The sequence below is a fragment of the Ixodes scapularis genome, unplaced genomic scaffold (assembly GCF_016920785.2).
Source record: "Ixodes scapularis isolate PalLabHiFi unplaced genomic scaffold, ASM1692078v2 PGA_scaffold3__209_contigs__length_174095766, whole genome shotgun sequence".
NCBI lineage: Eukaryota > Metazoa > Arthropoda > Arachnida > Ixodida > Ixodidae > Ixodes > Ixodes scapularis.
Window position 1 is genome coordinate 42856939 of NW_024609868.1, and position 7899 is coordinate 42864837.

The window sequence follows — 7899 nt, forward strand, 5'->3', positions numbered from 1 at the left end:
AAAGCTACAAAGCTAATTTCAGGCACCACGTTGTTGCGCATGCAATTTCGGATTTTCAGCATCTAGAGCTTCGCATTTTAGGTTTTAGGCAAACATGATTAAGTTTTCTAACTTTTTCCCGTTTTTCAGGTTCATAAAGTTCTTAGTTAGGCTTTTGTTGCCTAGAGTGGAAACCACAGAAAATACTCACCCAGATTTCGTTTTTCACAAAACTGACACATTTTAATGATAATCAATTGACGTATGTCACCATGATCCGACTACCTCAATATGAAAAGAAAAAGAAAAAAAAAACGGTGAGCTTTTTCTCCGCACCCGTTTAAGGGCCGGTGAGCTTTTCTCCGCATCCGCCGGTTTCGCGGTGAGCTTTTCTACGGTGAGCCTTCTTCCTGGATTCCTGAAAACATCCTGTAGAGGATATAACAGGTATATCAAATGACGTCAATTATTATCCCGATGTTCCACATCGATCGGAGGCCGCGACCCAACGGCGCGGGGAATTGATCAAATGAGTCGCTATATATACACACTGGTATAGCTCAAGGCGATTGGAGCACTCGTCCAGGAAAAATACTATCTGGAAGTGCACTGCGCGACACAGCCCGAAAACGACTTCAGCGCTTTCTCGCATTTTACTTCCAAAGGGACGGACATCAAGGTTTTAGCTTCCCCGAGGTTAGCGCCTCAACGCATGAGCTCTTTCGACAGTGTGCTCCGTTTAAGTCCGACCGCATGCAGAGCTTATACGATCTTACAGCGCAATCGAGCAGAAACTCCAAAAAGTGTATCGGGAGCGCGACAGATGCGTCGGATGAGGTGTGTTGTAGACGCCGCCGTCTTGCGTGCCGCTTGAAGCCACTGCTTGGCTGAGCCGGACTGAGGAATCCTAAGATCTTGGCTTGTGCAACCATCGGAAACTGTGTCGCCCCTATATCCTGAGGGGCATGGGAGTCGACGGCAGTTTCTTCCAAGCCGCGTTGTTACACACATGAAGAGATTGGGATTTCTGGGAGACACCGTTAGGTCAAAGGTCGTTGCATGGCCACCTAGGATATTCAGCCCGCCCTGTAAGACATTTTGTTGCACCTCCAGGGATGGGTGGACCGACCAGATCGTAACATAATCAGTGTAAATAATAATTTAAAAAAAGAATCCGAAGGTCTTGCATATAAGCGAGAGCCAGGTCAGGGGGAAGGAATGCAATATTGAATAGGACCGGTGCAAGCACCGAGCCTTGGGGTCCGCCGCAGTTTAATGGGAAGTTTGGCAACTCACCATAAGATAGGCAGACGGCGAAAGTCCTGTCGGGTAATAAAGGCGTGGACAGCATTTATGACACGTGGTGGGAGGCCGAGGGCCACCATCACCTCCGGCAGTGGAGCCGTTCGATATATCAGTTGCTAGAAGAATGCGAATCAAGCGGCAGCGCGTGAAACGCTGTCAAAGCTGCTGGCGCGAACGCGTGGCTTTTTCCGCAGGAACACGTGCAAATGAACAGCAAAAAGATCCAGCCAACGAAGTATTCAACAAGCAGCGCATCTGACCGACGCCGCGCGTCTCCTGTCCCGTCCGTAAACGTGTTTTCACGCACATTGCTGCGCGCATGCTTGCGTACACCGTGGAGAACGCCGCACCGTATTTGTGGCGCGTAAAAAAAAGTATGGGCGGAACTCGGGAGGTGCGCGTTATTTGTGCCATGTAGTAGGTGTTTGAATTAGAAGCGTCGTTGTTGCCACGCGTTCTGTCCCAACATCGTATGCGTCGTACAAAAAGGAGACAGTGCTCGCTGCAGAAACATGTTTGATTTCATAAATGCCGGGTGTTTGCGAGAAATCCGAACCCGGCTTTTCGCAGCGCAAAAATAAACTGTAGACATTGCGGGGAGCTCCACCTCAGTCAAAACGTAAAGCCCCAGCCGTTCGAGCAAGATGCCAAAATTTCAGCATTAACTGTTACCTTATTCAAAAGTCATACGTGATTTTATGGAGTGTTCAGTGGGAAAATGGGGCCTATTTTCTCCCGTGTTCGGTTTCTGGCGCGTCGTCCAGAAAATCGCTTATAACTTTGTAATAAGATAACGGTGCGGTGCTGAAACTCTGGCATCTTGCTCGAACAAGTTGGAGCTCCCCGCAACGTCTATAGTTTATTTTTGCGGTGCGAAAAACCGGGTTCTTATTTCTCCCAAACACCTGGTACATGCGTGCTTCCAATATGTCTGCAGAAAGTTTTTGTGTGAACATTGCGATCGTCAGGAAGAAACATGCCTCAGATATTGTCTGGACTCTGCACGCTGCCTTTTGTACGATGAAGATGTACGACGCAGCTTTAGTGTAGAATATAGACAATTGCAAGCATGGCGTCACGACTGGCGCCTATGCGTTCAAGCGCGTGAAGCGTGCGCTTGAGCGTAGCTTTGGCAAGCTTGCATTTGCACGGACTCGTCTGCACGAGCAGAGACATGGTGGCGGATGAAAACTACTTTTTCTTTTTCCCCACGGAAGCATGCTGCAGTCGATCGAGTTGTTCTTGAAGGCACTGGTATCATGTACTGGAAGGCTCTCGTTAAAAGATTGATGATGTTTGTCTGTTTGTTTTGTTTTTTACTGTATGGTTGTTCCATTTTCGTATCACTGTCGTGTATTGCCTACATTTGACTACACTTATGTTTGTATAAGTTTTGGCTCCGAATGAATCGCACTAACCCTTCCTGTCACAACCTCCGAAAGGAGGTTAGCAGTGGTTATACAAATAAATAAATGTAATAAAAATCGATTCTAGATGTCTCCGAAGATCGAATTCCTTACTAAACTATGTATGGTGTGTGGCAAGAAGAACATTCGGGCTGCGGATGACCAAAAACCGAAGGTGCGCGAATTTGAGTCGATCCATCCAAGCACAGATATGTAGTCACACCACAAGGAGCCAAGGAAGCGCCAGTCGGGGAAACAAGCTCGACGCCCAAGAAAGATTTGTGACATGATCGATGACATCGACTAAACAGGCGATTCCAGGTGAGCGCGCGAGACTCAGAGAAATGACTGCACCTGCCCAGTGCGATAATTTGTAAAAGGTTAATTTTTCTATACCGTCCCCACATTTTGTTTCATTGAAGCCTCATGTCCCGTTTTCGTAAAAAGGTGCACAGTTAAATAATAAAAAAAAAAAGAACGACTGAGATGTGTTTTATGTTACATACGCGGTTTTATTATAAAAAAAAAAAAAGAAAACTGAATATGTTACCTCCCATAGAGTATAATCTGAGTTCTTTGTGGTTACATGATATCCGACAATACATTTCGGTCGCATGGACTGCGTCCCCCTTTTTTGCGGTTTTCTGTTCTCTTTGGGTTCGGGAAAGCCAGCGGGTACGGAGAGAGTAACTAAATATTAATGCGACACGGAAACCTCCTCCACCTACGGGGGCGACCCGCGGTGCCGAAAACGCGCCGATATGTGAAGTCTTTGGTCCTGGGCTTACTACTGGTCAGAGCCGCTCAAAGCTTCTTTTTAGTCGAAGTACAAAATATACGTGGTCGTGAACCGCTTCAATTATCTATAAAAGTAGGTTTGTTCAGTATTTTAGATCGGAAAAGAAACAAATGCAGTTTAGAAAGTACGGAAACAAGAAATGACCCGTCAACATACCCGCCATCAAGCAGTGGAAAAAGCGGCGCATATATGGGTAGCGCGATCAGGCACCGAGGAGCAGAGAGCGTAGAAAGGTCCCGGATGTACGCAGCGGCGCTGCGTTCGAGGATCCGACCAGTTCCGAAGGCCTCCGGCGAGAAGGTTTGGCTAGCGGGTTGGCCGTTTGGCGGTATAGCAGCGCGAAGTGGCTCCCATTCTGAACTGATCTTTACCCCGTGTTAGCTGTCGTTTGTGGCCAATGAAGTGACACGCCAAATTAGTGTTTAATCGCGCAGCAAATGCAAATAAGCGAGCCGCCCTGGCTGCCCGCTGCATGCAGCCTATCCAGAACATGCTTTAGTGGCGCCCTCTCGAGCCGTCGACACGAAGTGCGGCAGCCGTGAGCGCTCGCTGAGCTCACTCCCCTCCTCTAGTTCACGGCCACTCAAGCGACCAAGGACGTCATGAAGGAGGTTATTTTTTTGCTTGTTTTTGTAATTTTAATTTACCGATAACTTTTAAAATAAAGCGAAATTCGAGAAAAGTTTCATTAAGTTACTACGTTCAGTGCGCTCAGGTTCGGTGCAAATTAAAAACCTGTAAAAAAAAGTCCTAGCAAAGCGATGGAGAACTCCGAAAAAAAAAAAAAATAGTTTGTACGCAGAGCTTTTCCCTCAACCTCGCGAACATCTGCTGACTATAGTATTAATCAAGAGAGCCTAATACCCGTGCCACACGGGCAACTTGAATGCCATTTACAACGAATGACATTTGTGTGATCGGCGAATCAGCTCGCTATCTGTCGCGCGTGGAATGCGCCACGCCCGGAGTGTCGTGCGCTGATTGGCCGTCCACTCAAATGTCATTCGTTGTAAATGGCATTCGAGTTGCCCGTGTGGCACGGGTAACTTATTAAAAGGAAGCTACGGATCTTCTTAAAAAAAAAAAAGAGTTAGAAGTGAATTTTAGAGTATTTTCACCCCGTGAATCCGAATACCCAAACCATTTGCTGCGTAAGTATTGTTAAACGCGAGAAAACGCGAAAGACAGTCGCTGTACGTGACGTCATCAACGGATCTTTTGGCTGCCCAAGGCTAGGGAGGCGGGGCTTCACCCTTTTTTTTTTAATTGCTCTTATCACTCTCCGGCGCGTTGCATTGAAACATAATTGTGCAAATATGTTATTCTAACGGCCAAGTAAACACAATTCAAGTTTTTTTTTTTTTTTTTTTTTTTTTTTTTTTTATGCAGAACTGTTCTATCTTCCCTTTGCAGAATGCATTTTTGGGGCTGGATTTCAAGCATAGAACGTCACGAAAAGTTGTTACGGAAACATGATAACATGGATAAGTCACGTGACCTCTATTTAGAGTCAAGTTTTCCCGCTAGGTTTCGATCAAAATCAATAATTTTTTTTTTTTTTTTTTTTTAATTTTACGGAATATTTTACTACGTGCCCGGAACTTGAATACGTGCTGATGCCACTTAGCGGTGGGAAGTGCAATATTTATCAGTTTATTGTTTCGATTGTTTCCGACTGACAGACTAAAGGAATTATTAAAAAGCATACGCGTTTGTTTTCATGTTATGTGAAACATTAAAAAAAAAAAAAATCTACCGCATAGATCTTTTCTTCTTCTTTATCTTGTGTGAATTAATTTGAAACTTTTGTCCGGAAGCCGGGCAACGCTGTTCAAAAACATCAACTCCGTAGAATTTTGACCAAAGTGCCTCCAACCAGTCGCCAAGTTGTTAATGTTTTTTTTTTTTTTTTTTTTTTTGTGGCAAACGAATGTAAGGCAACTCACCTTCCTGCTATCGTTCTCAGCAAAGCTATCGGAAGGAAACGATCGATTCAGCCTCTACTTCCTCAAGGCCAAATCTGACGCCGGTCTGTATTTGCTATCCTTTTTTCCCCCGTTGCACAAAACGTGTGCAAAAAAAAAAAAAAGAAAACAGAACAATCTTTTTCGCCGTTACGTCTCTTGCGAACTTTACTGAGATTTTACGGCGTACCCCCGAATTCACTTCTTTTTTTTTTTCTACGCGGGAACGTGAGCTTTCATAGCTCACGGTATAATGTCAACGCGGAAATGATTCACGAGCGGCCTAGCCGAGCGGTCACGAAAAAAAGAAAAAAAAAAATACGAGTTCACATTACACCATCAAGGCCCACCGGGGGAATGCATGGAGGAATCAGCGTCCACACACATGCTCTATCAAGGTCAACGCCTCGCGCTGTACCCAGGTACGGGCGGACGGCGCTCGCCACTCGAGTGGGCACTTGTGGACGCCGTCATTAACGTGACCATTAATACCGTCATTAACACGATCATTATCCTAGTCAATAACCTCGCCGGAGAGAAGTGCACCCAGAGAAGTGAGGCACGAACTGGCCGCGAGTACACCCGGTGGGGCGGAAGTAACCTTACGAAAGAAGAGCTTGCGTCACTGCGGATATGTTCCAAATGATTACAAGCACCGAACAACATGTAACGATCTATCAGCCGTTGCTCGTGCGCGGTGAAGACCAGCGCACGCGCGTTCCTACATTCCCACTGCAAAAAAAAAAAAAAAAAAAAAATGCCGAGAGATGCTACGCCGCGGCGGGCACCCCGGAGGCTAACGGACTGCACAATCCCAATTTAAAGCTCCCGACGGAAATTAGAAGCGCCTTGATCAATGTCGTCGAAGCGCGGGGAGTGAAGATACACATCGTGTCGCATACCCGCAGCGCGCGCGCGCGCGCGCACGCACACACACATACAACGTATACACGGCCCCGTGCTCTAACGATCTAAATTCCCACCCATAAAAAGGGAACCAATCGATAACCGGGGAAAGGCGGGAATGCCCCCCGCTACAGCGAAGCGGTAGCGCCGTACGTACGGTGTACGCGTTACCCACGCAACAAGCCATTCACGGACTCGGGCCGACATAAACATACGCATCTACCCAACCACGGAAACTTCGACGGAAAAACAAGGAACAACAACAACAACAACACAAGCGCCGAATGTAAACACACTGCGGACACCCGCCCACTCACGTAAACGAGGAGCGGGCCGCGGATACGCGAACTCGGCCGACACGGAATGTTCAATCATCGTTCGTCCGGCCGTTGGTCGGGCAAGATCGCTCGCTCGCACAGGCGCTACTATACGAAACGAAGTATATTTACCTGGGCTTTTGCGTTGGGTTCGCTGTTTACGGCGACGAGAGCGGCCAGTCGACCAGCCTTCGGGCGCGCTTTGTTGCCTTCCGAGCCGTCAACGCAGGTTCAATTGTCGCGAAACACATAGCACGGGCCCGCACGCACAGAAGCCAAGGTTATCCGTGTAGCAGCTTCTTCGGCTCGCGGGGATACAATCACATCTTCGGGAACTCGGACGCAGCAGTTGCTTGAAGCGTCCGGACTCCGACACTGGGAAAGGATGCGTGTGTCGCACTCATTTACGAGGAACACGGGCGGACAAGGCGGACCGTGCAAGCTGGTTGAAGGCGCGGTGACACAAACAGTAGAACAAGCGTATGTTTGGCCTCGAGTTCGTTCTTGCCTTCGCTCTCCTGGCTCGCGTACGTGACGTTACTGACGTCACCCGCTGCTTGAAAACAAACGCACGCACAGTTGAGAGCAGTGGGAAGAAAGCAGCCAGTTGACTAACTTCCGAATCTACCTACATAAACGTTTGATTACAGCGCCACCGTTCGATAACCTTGCGGCTGCTTTCTCAATCATAGTTGCGAAGTCTTGCCGCAATGAGCGAAAATCGTGGCGCGTCAATCGACTGGTGATAAAGCTGGACGAGAGATATGGGCCCGTCCTTTTTAGGTGGAGGGCTCCCAACTGAGCAGACCAGGTAACGTTGACACGGTTGCGCACTGATACGGCTGATGGGAGGTCAACGTTTTCAACCACGTGATGCATACAGGCACGTGATCTAAAATGCCATCTTTAGCCGCGCTAGATGGCTGACCAAAATTGTACTGGCTCTCGCAGCTTTTTATGGTATTGTGGCGCCATCTGCGGGAGTTTAATAAAACCATACTATGTGCGCGACTCGATTCTCGATTCAAGAGAGAGAGAGAGGTGGGATCACGGTGATAGTGGGATGGCGTAGAAGAAAGGAGAAAACCATCAACACCACCCCTCAAAAAAAAAAAAAAAGAAGCAAGTTTCGCGCATTGTTTCTACGCAGCGCGAAGTAGTTCTTACGAGATTTGGTTGTCTAAGGCAAAAGGAGATGCTTTAGCGTTTGGAACGTGTACGTC

The 7899-nt window shown here is 47.5% G+C and overlaps 1 protein-coding gene across 1 annotated transcript in view; it reads right to left on the bottom strand.

The window, feature by feature from the left end:
- LOC8033638 (transforming growth factor beta receptor type 3) overlaps window positions 1–7308 on the bottom strand; it is a 74254-nt gene extending 66946 nt beyond the window's left edge. Inside the window, exon 1 of the mRNA XM_029993067.3 lies at window positions 6809–7308. The gene's annotated coding sequence lies outside the window, so the exon portion shown is untranslated. The remainder of the gene's footprint in view (window positions 1–6808) is intronic.
- Between the last annotated feature and the right edge of the window lie 591 nt (window positions 7309–7899).